General features: G+C 45.4%; 1 pseudogene; it reads right to left on the bottom strand.

Annotated features, from left to right (window-relative positions):
• Positions 1 to 2,567: 2,567 nt before the first annotated feature.
• Positions 2,568 to 13,582, bottom strand: LOC115147841 (coiled-coil domain-containing protein 40-like; annotated as a pseudogene).
• Between the last annotated feature and the right edge of the window lie 1,431 nt (positions 13,583 to 15,013).

The raw sequence follows: 15,013 nt of genomic DNA, 5'->3' as shown, positions 1-15,013 counted from the left end.
AATAGAGAATAAATTCCAAAGGGGCCTGGTGTTGATTCACAAAGAAAACCCTGGAGAGAGGGGACCATTTGGGTCAACTTCCTGACTATGATGTCAGCGACTGCTTATTGGGTGGGGGAACCAGACAACTGTGATTGATAATTATCCAATATTATTTGACTTTGATGGACAGATCCTTTAAGTGATGCTTAATGGCATTGCATAATGTTGTTTCACTGTTTGTTATTATCTAAGGAAGTCTCTAGATTTTGCTCGCCTGAAGTAGAGTATCTCGTGATAAATTGCAGACCACACTACTTGCCTAGAGAGTTTTCAGCTATACTTCTCGTGGCTGTTTATTTACCACCAAAGATGGATGCTGGCACTAAGACCGCACTAAGTCAGCTGTATAAGGAAATAAGCAAACAGGAAACCGCAACACCCAGAGGCGGCGCTCCTAGTGGCCGGAGACTTTAATGCTGGGAAACTTAAATCAGTTCTACCTAATTTCTATCAACATGTTAAATGTGCAACCAGAGAGAACAAAAATTCTAGATCACCTGTACTCCACACACAGAGACGCGTACAAAGCTCTCCCTTGCCCTCCATTTGGTAAATCCGACCACAATTCTATCCTCCTGATTCCTGCTTACAAGCAAACATTAAAGCAGGAAGCACAAGTTACTCGGTCTATAAAAAAGTGGTTAGATGAAGCAGATGCTAAACTACAGGACTGTTTTGCTATCACAGACTGGAACATGTTCCGTGATTCTTCCGATGGCATTGAGGAGTACACCACATCAGTCACTGGCTGCAAACATTCATTCACAAGGCTGCGGGGCCAGACAGATTACCAGGACGTGTGCTGACCAACTGGCAAGTGTCTTCACTGAGATTTTCAACATGTCCCTGATTGAGTCTGTAATACTAACATGTTTCAAGCAGACCACCATAGTCCCTGTGCCCAAGAACACAAAGGCAACCTGCCTAAATTACTACAGACCCGTAGCACTCACGTCCGTAGCCATGAAGCATTTTGAAAGGCTGGTAAGGGATCACATCAACACCATTATCCCAGAAACCCTAGACCCACTCCAATTTGCATACCGCCCAAACGGATCCACAGATGATGCACTCTCTATTGCACTCCACACTGCCCTTTCCCACCTGGACAAAAGGAACACCTATGTGAGAATGATATTCATTGACTACAGCTCAGCGTTCAACACCATAGTACCCTCAAAGCTCATCACTAAGCTAAGGATCCTGGGACTAAACACCTCCCTCTGCAACTGGATCCTGGACTTCCTGACAGGCCGCCCCCAGGTGGTGAGGGTAGGTAGCAACACATCTGCCATGCTGATCCTCAAAACTGGAGCCCCCCAGGGGTGCGTTCTCAGTCCTCCCTGTACTCCCTGTTCACCCACGACTGCACGGCCAGGCACGACTCCAACACTATCATTAAGTTTGCAGACGACACAACAGTGGTAGGCCTGATCACCAACAATGACGAGACAGCATACAGGGAGGAGGTCAGAGACCTGGCCGGGTGGTGCCAGAATAACAACCTATCCCTCAACGTAACCAAGACTAAGGAGATGATTGAGGACTACAGGAAAAGGAGGACTGAGCACGCCCCCATTCTCATCAACGGGGCTGTAGTGGAGCAGGTTGAGAGCATCAAGATCCTTGGTGTCCACATCACCAACAAACTAACATGGTCCAAACACACCAAGACAGTCGTAAAGAGGGCACGACAAAGCCTATTCCCCCTCAGGAAACAAAAGATTTGGCATGGGTCCTCAGATCCTCAAAATGTTCTACAGCTGCAACATCGAGAGCATCCTGACTGGTTGCATCACTGCCTGGTATGGCAATTGCTCGGCCTCCGACCGCAAGGCACTACAGAGGGTAGTGCGTAAGGCCCAGTACTTCACTGGGGCCAAACTGCCTGCCATCCAGGACTTCTACACCAGGCGGTGTCAGAGGAAGGCCCTCAAAATTGTCAAAGACCCCAGACACCCCTGTCATAGACTGTTCTCTCTACTACCGCATCGTAAGCGGTACCGGAGTGCCAAATCTAGGACAAAAAGGCTTCTCAACAGTTTTTACCCCAAAGCCATAAGATTCCTGAACAGGTAATCAAATGGCTACCCGGGCTATTTGCATTGTGTGCCCCCATCCCCTCTTTCACGCTGCTGCTACTCTCTGTTTATCATATATGCATAGTTACTTTAACCATATCTACATGTACATACTACCTCAACCAGCCCGACTAACCGGTGCATGTATGTAGCCTCGCTACTGTTATAGCCTCGCTACTGTATATAGCCTCGCTACTGTTATTTTTCACTGTATTTTTACTGTTGTTTTATTTCTTTACTTACCTATTGTTCACCTAATACCTTTTTTGCACAGTTGGTTAGAGCCTGTAAGTAAGCATTTCACTGTAAAGCCTACACCTGTTGTATTCGGCGCACGTGACAAATAAACTTTGATTTGATTTGACATATGATCATTCATAGGCTGGCTTTAGTGATTCCATACTTAAGATTTAGCTAGTTTGCGGATATTAAGTAAAGAAAGAATAGCAAATGTTGCTTTTAATGTTTATATACTGTATGTGTATCTTCAGTTTATCCATGGACAATATTATTTTCACACGCTGGCAGGATGTATCAGTGTATATATTAAATAAACTCTTCATTTTATCAACTGAAAATAAACTGAAACAAAATAAACTGTGGGTGATCCTATGATGGGGGTTTTCAGTCATGTAATAGTCAGTGGGTCTCCTGACCAAGCGGTGTCAGCAAGCGCGCGGCCAGGGCTAGGGAGAGGCATCGTAGCGCCCCTTGGTGCTGGGGGAACTCCTGCTGGACATGGTGCAGGATGGTGGCCACAGCGTGCAGACGCTCCTCCTGCAGCGCAGGCTCCAAAGCTTCGCCGGTTGACAGGGTCGCTGTAGCGACCCTCATGCACCGCTTGGAGCTGCTTGGCCCGGCCCTGGAAGGAGAACAGATGGGCCAGGTTCTAGAGGAATGGAAAGAGGAGAGATGAAGGAGACGGAAGAGCGGGGGAGGGAGGAGAGAGAGACAGAGAGAGGGAGAAAGGGAGGATAGAGAGAGATTAGGTGTGAGAGAGAAAGAGAGAGACAGAGCGAGGGAACCAGACCGAGAACGGAAAAGAAGGATGGATAAGAGATTAAAAAAGACATGGCATGAGATGAAAAGAGATATTCAAACAGCTATGTACAGTGAAAACCCCTTCTCAACTATGGATATCAATAAACTGGGCAGGAATAATGTTGAGAGTGAATGGGTGAATGTGTCTACATCGCGTACCCTCTCCTTGGTGTCCTGCAGACAGTGGAAGTCTGAGGTGAGGACAATTTTGGCTCTATGGAGCTCTCCCAGCTGCAGCTGTTTGTCCCTCAGACTGCTGCTCAGACTGGCCTGGCACTGCTGCAGCTCTCTGAGGACCCCGTCACACTCCTCCGCTTGCTGTTAGAGTGGGGACACACACAGGCAACATAGACACACATATTAAGCATATACGTACTGCACACACACAGGAACGCACAGCCACCAACACGCTAACCACTTCTCACCCATCGACCCATCCACTTTCAAATGTATTAATTAAGCCCTTTTTACATCAGCAGATGTCACAAAGTGCTATACAGAAACCCGGCCTAAAACCCCCAACGGCAAGCAATGCAGATGTAGAAGCATAGGTGAAATAATCAAAAACACATAACACAAACATGTGAAACAAACACACACACGCACACTCGAATGAGGCCAAGATACAGACAGACAGAGGCTCATGTTTCTAGACAGACTACTTGCTACTGTTTGACTCTGACTCCACCAGACTGTTGAACAGCCTGTCCTTCTCCTCCTGGATCCTCTCTAGCTTCATCTGCATCTCAATGGAGTCTCTCTCTGCCTCCTGAACACACAACATTACAGAAATACACTGTTATACATGAAGTGCAATGGTGTGGAGGCATTTCTATACGTCATATTTAAGTCTATTTACAGTATGTCTAGCATACTGCCCTTCAATTTGGTCAAAAGTCTTTGATCTGTTGTAATGGCCAGGTATATCTGATTAATGTGGTATTTAGTTTCCGTACAAAATGTTTTATGGAGTACAGAAATTGCTGTCTGTCTAGACAGAAAAATACTTTGAAATCAGATTTTGTAGGAAAAAAACCCTGTAGTTACTGCGTTTGCCTTTGTAGGGCAGTATAGAATGCAGTGGTTTAGAACTGAAACAGACATATTTGTATGTGTACTGATTCCCTGATCCACCTCTACGCAGACGACACCATTCTGTATACTTCTGGCCCTTCTTTGGACACTGTGTTAACTAACCTCCAGACGAGCTTCAATGCCATACAACTCTCCTTCTGTGGCCTCCAACTGCTCTTAAATGCTAGTAAAACTAAATGCATGCTCTTCAACCGATCGCTGCCCACACCTGCCCGCCCGTCCAGCATCACTACTCTGGACGGTTCTGACTTAGAATATGTGGACAACTACAAATACCTAGGTGTCTGGTTAGAGTGTAAACTCTCCTTCCAGACTCACACTAAGCATCTCCAATCCAAAATGAAATCTAGAATCGGCTTCCTATTTCGCAACAAAGCATTTTTACATTTTACATTTTAAGTCATTTAGCAGACGCTCTTATCCAGAGCGACTTACAGTAGTGAATGCATACATTTCATACAATTTCATACATTGTTTTTTTTTTTTTTTTTTCCTGTGCTGGCCCCCCGTGGGAATCGAACCCACAACCCTGGTGTTGCAAACACCATGCTCTACCAACTGAGCTACAGGGCATCCTTCACTCATGCTGCCAAACATACCCTCGTAAAACTGACCATCCTACCGATCCTTGACTTCGGCAATGTCATTTACAAAATAGCCTCCAACACTCTACGCAGCAAATTGGATGCAGTCTATCACAGTGCCATCCGTTTTGTCACCAAAGCCCAAAATACTACCCACCACTGCGACCTGTATGCTCTCGTTGCCTGGCCCTCGCTTTATATTCGTCGCCAAACCCACTGGCTCCAGGTCATCTATAAGTCTTTGCTAGGTAAAGCCCCGCCTTATCTCAGCTCACTGGTCACCACAGCAACACTGGTCACCCCCAAAGCCAATTCGTCCTTCGGCCGCCTTTCCTTCCAGTTCTCTGCTGCCAATGACTGGAATGAACTGCAAAAATCACTGAAGCTGGAGACTCATATCTCCCTCACTAGCTTTAAGCACCAGCTGTCAGAGCAGCTCACAGATCACTGAACCTGTACAAAGCCCATCTGTAAATAGCCCATCCAATCTACCTCATCCCCATACTGTTATTTATTTTGCTCCTTTGCACCCCAGTATCTCTACCTGCACACTCATCTTCTGCACATCTATCACTCCAGTGTTTAATTGCTATATTGTAATTATTTCGCTCTGTGTGACGATCCGAGACATGTTCTTTTTTGTAAAAAAAGAATTGTGAAGTGTCTTGAATTTTGTTTCAGACAGGGCGTGTTTGAGATTGCTCCGTTCGTTCACAATGCCTGGAGGAGGAGGATACATGTACTGTTTATGTAGATTGGCTAGATGGTAGCTGTACTGGCCATGACTATTGTATGCGCAGAATTTGTCAAATGTTATTTTATTCTGTAGTGTCTTGTAAGCCCATGTGGGCTGGTACCGGTAGGTGTATGACACTTAAATAAATCATATTTTGCTCTATATCCACTGTGCGTGTGTTTTACTCTTGTTGCGGATGGAGAGTTGTGTCCGTAGTGTGAGCAGGGTGGTGCTTTGAGCCCGTTTCTCCTGGGTCAGTGTGTGTGCGGGTCCGCGTGTGTTTACGTACACTCGGTGCGGACTTTCCTCTGCTGTAGGATGGTGAATTGAGTCTGCAGTGTGAGCAGGGCGGCGCTCCGGGCCTGTTTCTCCTGGGTCAGTCTCACTAGTTCCCCCTGCTGCCACAGCCAGAGCTGCTGCTGCTCCTTGATCTCTCCTCCCACCCCTTCCAGCTGCTTGGTCAGAGTATTGGCCTGGATCTCCAACAGGCCCAGCTCCTCGTGCTGTTGACGTACGTAGGGACGTGATCAAGACAACATCGAAAGTTTGGAAAATGTGCATTTTTCAAAGCTGAAACGTTTCAAATCCATTCTATCTCCAGTCTTATTGTAGAGGATGGTGCTACCATAAAAATAGAATATCATTCTAGATCTGTAGGTACCACCTATTTTAGATTCAGTACCTATAGTCCTTTATTCTTAGACAATAACCCCAAAATATTCTGCTGGTTACTGGTCAGTGCTTGGTTGTAAGTTAACTCTCACCCCAGTGCTGGCGATGAGCTGCTCAATCTTCTTGTTGTAAACGTTAATGGTGGCCTGCTTGCACTCGATGACGGTGACGCGCTTGGTGATCCTGGCCTGGGTGCGGGCCAGACCCTCCAGACGTAGGGTGACGTCACTGCTCTCCAGCGTCACCGCTGCCATTTCATTCTCTAGCCGGGGCAGCTGGGTCTCCTGGTAGGGTGAAGAGGGAGAGACACGCACACACAGAGTGGTTTGAACACAGAGATACATCGCACTAACCAAATTTCATATGTAGCATTGTGGTTGGGGTGGTTATCAATTTACCCTTTGTCTACACAGGTTATTGAAAAACGAGCTCAAGTTATACCAATGTTCATATTAAATAACAACCAGATTAAACTCCTTCTGTGCTGTAATTCTACAAAGTCTCCCATTCTTAACACATCTCCACAATATAATTGACAATACACTGCAAAATGTGTTTTTTAATGTCATGAATTACTTGAAAACTCCCGAAATACACTTGATGGAAAAAAAGTTATGTGAGCCCCAAATGTTTGTATTGAACCTTTATTTAACAAGTCAGTTAAGAACAAATTCTTATTTACAATGAAGGTCTACCCCACCCTCCCCCGGACAACGCTGGGCCAATTGTGCGCCACTCTATGGGACTCCCAATCACGGCTGGTTGTGATACAGCCAGGGATCGAACCCGGGTCTGTAGGGACGCCTCTAGCACTGCGATGCAGTGCCTTAGACCGCTGCCAGTCAGGATCCCCAGAAATACGGCGACCAATGCTCACCTTCTCCCTCTTGTGGGCGGCCGTCCTGTCGGTGCGGCGTCGGGAGTACTTGGTGGCCTTGTCGTGGGTGAGATGCTTCTGCATCTTGGACATGACGCCGACCTCCAGCTCGATGCGCCGCTCCCACTCCTTCTCTGTCTGCTTCCTCAGGGAGGACACCTCCACCTGGTGCACCCCACACTCCTGGAGAGGGGGAGGAGAGAGGAGAGGGGGGAGAAGAGAGATAAGGAGATGGGAGGGAGATGGACAGGGACAGGGATTAAAAGTGTTTCATCGTACTATCATGCACTTACATGAGTCACGACAACAACAATACAACATTCCAGTCACTTCATATTGAGCGGATATTGCATTCAGAGGAGCCTGCATAGGGAAAGAACAAAAGATACACCAAGAACAAATAAACTGTTGACTTGAGAAAAAAAATATAAGAAAACAAACCACAATGAAAGCAAGTCTTTTGACTTCCTTGTGTTTTTATCCTTGATTCATTTCAATGTGGGTATTGTTGATTCCACTTGGTTAAAGCAACATACACGCATTTCAAATATGTCAAATAAAACCAATTCATCCACTCACTGTGTTGACGCGTTGCAGTGTCTGCTCGGTCTCCTGCAGGGTCCTCGTGTAGATGCTGTACTGGGCCTGCAGCGCCTCCTGCTGGCTGTGGGAGATCAGCTTCCTGGAGGTGGCACTGTCCAGCTGGGTCCGGTTCAGTAGTACTGTCAGCAGCTCATTGCGCTCCTCCTCCCACGTGATGGACTTCTTGAAGCCCTCGAGCTCTGTGTCTAAAGAGCGGGCCTGGTGGGTGGCCGTGCTGGATGGAGGTAGGGAGAGAGATTGATAGACGTGTACACAGTGGCATCACACAGGTGTACAGCATGTCCAGTCTCAAGGAGAACGTTTGACCAGAGCAGACCAGCAGCACTGATGTACAGCAAATACAAATTGTATTGTAAATAGACACTGGACTGGCCAATGTACATCTTGCCAAAACTAGTGCATTATATAGGGAATAGGGTTGCCATATTCTCTCCCACTGTAGAGCGTCTAGCATGGCGGTGTAGGCCTCATCTCGTCATGCCCGCCAGGCTGCTGTTCTACACTGTTTGGTGAGGTGTGTGTGTGTGTCACAGGCAGCTGGTGGCATCTTAATTGGGCAGGACAGGCTCATAGTAACGGCTGGAACGGAATATGCTTGATACCATTCCATTCACTCCATTCCGGCCCTTACTATGAGCCGTCCTCCCCTCAGCAGCATCCTGTGATGTGTGTAGACTCTACACAGTGCTAGGCATTTAAGTGTCCTCACCGTAGAGCCTCCAGCATTGCGGTGTAGGCGTCGTCTCGTCTCCTCATGCCCACCAGGCTGCTGTTCCACTGCTGCAGCAGCTGCTTCCTCCCCATCACCAAAGAGTCCATCTCCATCTGGGCCTGTATCGAGAGACACACAGGCAAAATGCACACCGTTCCCTATTCCGTCTGTGTGTACAGATTTTGCCTCAGCCTAAGCAGTAACAGATTCATGATTTTTTTTTAAATTGTTGAATCAGGTGTGCTACTGCTTGGCTGGAACAAAAGCCTGTACCCACCCGGAGTGGACAGTGGTGTACCTCAAAGAGGGCCTCCGTGGCTGCCTGGGCCTCCTCAGACTGGGCGATGGTCTGGACTTCATACAGAGCTGTCTGCTCCGTCAGACGCTCCATGTGTTTGGTCAACCACTCCACATACAAGTCCTGAGAGAGAGAGAGAAAGGGGGGTAGAGAGAGGGAGAATCAGTTATAGAACCCATAGCCCTTCATGGTTGTGAGGTCTGGGGTCCGCTCACCAACCAAGAACTCACAAAATGGGACAAACACCAAATTGAGACCCTGCATGCAGAATTCTGCAAACATATCCTCTGTGTACAACGCAAAACACCAAATAATGCATGCAGAATTAGGCCGATACTAATTATCAAAATCCAGAAAAGATCCGTTAAATTCTACAACCACCTTAAAGGAAACGATTCCCAAACCTTCCATAACAAAGCCATCACCTTCAGAGAGATAAACCTGGAGAAGAGTCCCCTAAGAAAGCTGGTCCTGGGGCTCTGTTCACAAACAGACCCCACAGAGCCCCAGGACAGCAGCACGATTAGACCCAACCAAATCATGAGAAAACAAAAATATAATTATTTGACACATTGGAAAGAATTAACAAAAAAACTGAGCAAACTAGAATGCTCCATTGCCCTAAACAGATAGTACACAATGGCAGAATACCTGACCACTGTGACAGACCCAAACTTAAGGAAAGCTTAGACTATGTACAAACTCAGTGAGCATAGCTTTGCTATTGAGAAAGGCCGCCATAGGCAGACCTGGCCCTCAAGAGAAGACAGGCTATGTGTATACCGTTCACAAAATGAGGTGGAAACTGAGCTGCACTTCCTAACCTCCTGCCAAACATATGACCATATTAGAGACACATATTTCCCTCAGATTACACAGATCCACAAAACTCCGATATCTACTGGGTGAAATATCACAGTGTGCCATCACAACAGCAAGATTTGTGACTTATTTCCATAAGAAAAGGGCAACCAGTGAAGAACTAACACCATTGTAAATACAACCCATATTTATGTTTATTTATTTTCCCTTTTGTACTTTAACTATTTGCACATCGTTACAACACTGTACAGTATATAGATATAATATGACATTTGAAATGTCTTTATTCTTTTAGAACTTCTGTGAGTGTAATGTTTACCGAAAATTGTTATTGTTTATTTCACTTTTGTTTATTATCCACTTCACTTGATTTGGCAATGTTAACATGTTTCCCATGCCAATAAAGCCATTAAATTGAATTGAAATTGAATTGAGAGGGGGGTAGAAAGAGAGAGAGGGTCATATTAGCAATCGCTTGTAATACACTTCTTGAGAAGATTCAGCCATAGTAATTACAGGGGCTGAGTCACTGGCTTACTGGTGTTCTTCCATACCGTCCCTGGGAGGGGTGCGTCACTTGAGTGGGTTGAGTAACTGACGTGGTCTTCCTGTCCCCCCCCCCCCTTGGGCTGTGCCGTGGTGGAGATCTTTGTGGGCTATACTCGGCCTTGTCCCGGGATGGTATGTTGGTGGTTGGAGATATCCCTCCAGTGGTGTGGAGGCTGTGCTTTGGCAAAGTGGGTGGGGTTATATCCTACCTGTTTGGCCCTGTCCGGGGGTTTCATCGGATGGGGCCACAGTGTCTCCTGACCCCTCCTGTCTCAGCCTCCAGTATTTATGCTGCAGTAGTTTATGTGTCAGGGGGCTAGGGTCAGTCTGTCACATCTGGAGTATTTCTCTTGTCTTTTCCGGTGTCCTGTGTGAATTTAAATATGCTCTCTCTAATTCTCTCTTTCTTTCTTTCTCTCTCTCGGAGGACCTGAGCCCTAGGACCATGCCTCAGGACTACCTGGCTTGATGACTCCTTGCTGTCCCCAGTTCACCTGGCCGTGCTGCTGCTCCAGTTCCAACTGTTCTGCCTGCAGCTATGGAACCCTGACCCATTCACCGGACGTGCTACCTATCCCAGACCTGCTGTCCCAGACCTGCTGGAACCCTGACCTATTCACCGGACGTGCTACCTGTCCCAGACCTGCTGTTTTCAACTCTCTAGAGACAGCAGGAGCGGTAGAGATACTCTCAAAGATCGGCTATGAAAAAGCCAACTGACACTTACTCTTGTGTTACTGAGTTGTTGCAGCCTCGACAACTACTATGATTATTATTATTTGACCATGCTGGTCATTTATGAACATTTGAACATCTAGGCCATGTGCTGTTATAATCTCCACCCGGCACAGCCAGAAGAGGACTGGCCACCCCTCATAGCCTGGTTCCTCTCTAGGTTTCTTCCTAGGTTTTGGCCTTTCTAGGGAGTTTTTCCTAGCCACCGTGCTTCTACACCTGCATTGCTTGCTGTTTGGGGTTTCAGGCTGGGTTTCTGTACAGCACTTTGAGATATCAGCTGATGTAAGAAGGGCTATATAAATAAATGTTATTTGATTTGATTTAGTAATAAGAATTATTTTAAATTCTATTTATAGACCCTTAGCAACTGGTCCAGGACCAGTTTTGCGGTTTGGCTCAGAAAGGTTAACATTAGAACTAACATGCCATTCGGCTGATCTTGAATCAGTTGTAAAAGAAGGAAGGCGTGTGTCCTGACCTGTTTGTGTTTCTGCTCCTCTGCCTGGGTCTTCTCGGAGTGGGCCTTGCGCGAGGCGTTCTTCATGGCCGTGATGTCAGAGTGCAGGTCGGCGTTAACCTCCTGCATGTAGAACAGACGCAGTGCCAGGTTCGCTACCTCACTCTGCAGCTGGGACACTGAGGAAGGACGTGATAGACGTAGTTAGGGACAGGAGTTTTTCCTGACAATGTCACCTGACCAGGAAAACCTTTAGGTGACCGTTATGGACTATTATAACTAGGTTAGGGTCCTGATTTTTTCCTTGATTAGGTCAAGAAAAACTCCTGGCCCAAGCCATAGTACAGATATAGGATCTTAATTTGACTTATATTATCACAGCAAAATAAGTGCATAATGTTGCTCGATCGGTGGTTATATCTCTATGGGTCTCACCGTGTGACCTCTGCTTGCCGGCCTGACTGGTGCGGTACTGGCTTCGGACCCCCTCTAGCTGATCCTGGGCCTGTCTGCGCTGCCGCCTCGCTATCAGACATCTAAATAGCCATCTAGGGAGATGGGTGGAGGAGGGGAGGGAAAGAGAGGATAGCTTGGGGTCAGAATTACATAGGGCAAATGCATTAGAAACGCACTGCAAGACCTATGGATGTTTCTTAATGTTATAACAATAGTGATTAATCCTTGTAAATCAATTGATGCTGCTTATAGATAATAAAAAAAAATGAAAGCACAGGGTAATGTTTCGAGATTGAGCCAAAACAAGTTAATGGCGCCCTCTCCTGGGAAAAGAGTGAATTCCAAACGGGGACCCATAAATGGCATGAATCGTACTGCATGTATACTGTAAAGTGGATGTCCATGTTGATTTGATTGTAAACCATTGTAAAGGATTTAGAGTCTTTGCTTCAGAAGGTGAGACCTACTTTACCTTCTCTCGCAACTCCATGTTGAGTCTCTCCGGTTGCTTATGGAGGTGGTTCTCCAGTGCAGTCTGGAACCTTTTCATCAGCGTCTGCAGGCAGATAGGAGAAACCATACTAAGACGTTCATCTGATAAGCATAACAGGGTTTAAACCTTAAGGTAATTAAAACAATGTTGGCAGTGATGCTAAGCGGGAAAACTGCTTACGTGTTCAGGGTCCAGCACGATTAGCTCATCTTCATCATCATCCTCTTCCGCCACCCTGCGTAACTCGTCCCCATCGCTGTCAGAGAGGGGGACTGAGAGGTGCAATGAGGGGTGAGGTGGCAAGGGCATCGTTCCGTTACCTGGAACCCCCAAAAATATGTTTCGTGATCAAACCTCAACGGATACCGTGCTTGACAAGTCACAGTGCTCAACTCAATTTCAAAGATGATAGAAATCAGTTAAGATTTCCACCATTGTTCTATCCCTCCCTCTTATTGAAACCCAGCTGACCTGAGTTGCTGGTGGGGTTGAAGGCTGCGCCTGTACCACTGTCTCCTGACTGTGACACTGGGTCATCAGCCCCCGCCTCAGCCTGCTCTGCTGATCCACCCTGCATGGAGGACAGATAGCACTCAGGAAGTCACTTTTTGATCCATAGAGATACAATATAATACTAATAATAAAGTATTATTTTTAATTCTGTGCATTGACCATCGGCTAAATCATGTCGAAATCGTCTTTTGGAAATAATTTCATGATTTTGAGTGATTACAAATAAAATGCCGATGAGACAATATCATGAGACTCACAAATCGAAAATTTGAGAAAGGTGAGAAATGACGTATCCTGTGCTGTAGAGTAGTCTCTTTCACAAACCTCCTGCACAGGAAGCACAGTAACCCCAGAGTCCTCTGCTGCCTCGTCAGCACCACCTGGCTGTTCATCGCCTCCTCCTGTGGCGGGGTTCCCCTCCTCTCCTCTTCCCCTCCTCCTTCACCTCCTCCACCCTTCATTGGACGTGGTGGGGACAAAGATGGTTGACTCTGTCAGCACTACAAGAAGGTTGCCTTTGTGACACCCAAGTCACAACAACATTGGATTTCATTGCAGTCATATAGGCAGGTAGTCTACCGGTTAAGAGCTTTGGCGCCAGTAACCGAAAGGTTGCTGGTTTGAATCCCCCAGCCGACTAGGTGAAAAATCAGTTGATGTGCCCTTGAGCAAGGCACTTAACCATAATTGCTCCTGTACTGTAAGTCGCTCTGGATAAGAGTGTCTGCAAATTATGTCACCTGCTCTTTTAACGCCCTTTCATTGAAAGCCTTACCTGCTTCTTGAGTTATTAAGGAGTTGTCTCTTCAGAGCTGAAAGAAAGGTCAGAGAATGAAAATAATGTATTGAAGCAATACTGAAAATGTAAAAGTTGTCTGACAAAGCCTCCTGTCATCACCTGGGAAGACATGACAGGGTAGACACAAATATTTTTATTCTCTAACGTTATGAAGTTGAAGACATAATCATTCATTTGGCCCTCATACCTTTGCTTCAAAATGAAATACCTATGATGGCTATGCCTACTATGCGCATAATGTTTCTCATTACATGCTGCTTTCCACTTGTCTTGAAGTTAGCGTGCTTATCGTTTATATGCTATTAACGCTAACTAGATAGCTACTTTTTCATTTGACAACAGCTTAAAATACCAGAATGTTTTAAATATTCTCGAATGCATAAGTTACTAAACTTTAGGGTTGCTTTATCACCTCCTCAGCAACAACAAATAATCCTGTAGCTAGTAGTACGAAATTGAATTTGCAACTAAAAACAGGTAGACTCACCACCGTTTGTCAGCCGGTCAGGCGTTGCTAGGAAACGATAAACTCCCGTGAAGGGATAAGGGGGTAGAGCCTAGTAATTCAATAGAGCCGCCCCTCATGAATATTCATGATTGAAATTTGTGGACAATTCAAGCTTTGCAGTATATGGATTTTCAGAGATGAATGAACTTGAACATTTTAAATATTGATGCATGGGCATGTGAGTGTGGCAGTTAAAAGAACGTCAGAAAATGACCAAAAATAGGTTCATAAAAAAAACAACAACCTTTATTTCAATCAAGAGCGAATAATTACAAAGCAAGCTGATATTTTTTAATCATTTGTACCACAATACCATTGCAATTCATAGTCGTACAAAATCGATAACAGAAAACAACAATGCCTGCTAAATCAACATTTGTAAAAATAAAAAGGCATCATTTTAGAGAACTTCCTTTAGGGAAACGTTGTCTCTCCCAACTAAGAGACATGTTCCAGCCAAGCAGTAGACATGGATGAGGCTCCACAAATTTGTCCTTAAAAACCTAAATAATCCATCTATTTGCAGAATCACCAACTCTTTATCTGATGTGATATTCATATCATTCTGTCATCGTACATTGTCTTTCAGAAAAGCAGACAAAGCTTTACAAAACATTCTAATTCCAACCTGGTACTATGCCTACATTCAGGTCCATAATTATTGGCACCCTTGATGAAGATGAGCAAAGAGACTGTATAAAATAAATAATACAAATACTGAGCTATATTGTATACTGCAAAACATTTGAAAATGTAATTATTTTATACTAATACAATTGCACAGAGAAAGAGATTTTGCTTAAATAAAACTTTTTTTTTTTTTTTTTTTTTTAAATGAGGGGTCAAAATTATTGCCACCCCTGTTTTCAATACTCTTAGCACGCTCCCCAGATCCCTCCCACTGTGTTTTCCAATCTTTTTTTCTTCCAATCTTTTT

Source organism: Salmo trutta, chromosome 14 (genome assembly GCF_901001165.1).
Source record: "Salmo trutta chromosome 14, fSalTru1.1, whole genome shotgun sequence".
NCBI lineage: Eukaryota > Metazoa > Chordata > Actinopteri > Salmoniformes > Salmonidae > Salmo > Salmo trutta.
This window is presented reverse-complemented; position numbering and strand designations above follow the sequence as displayed.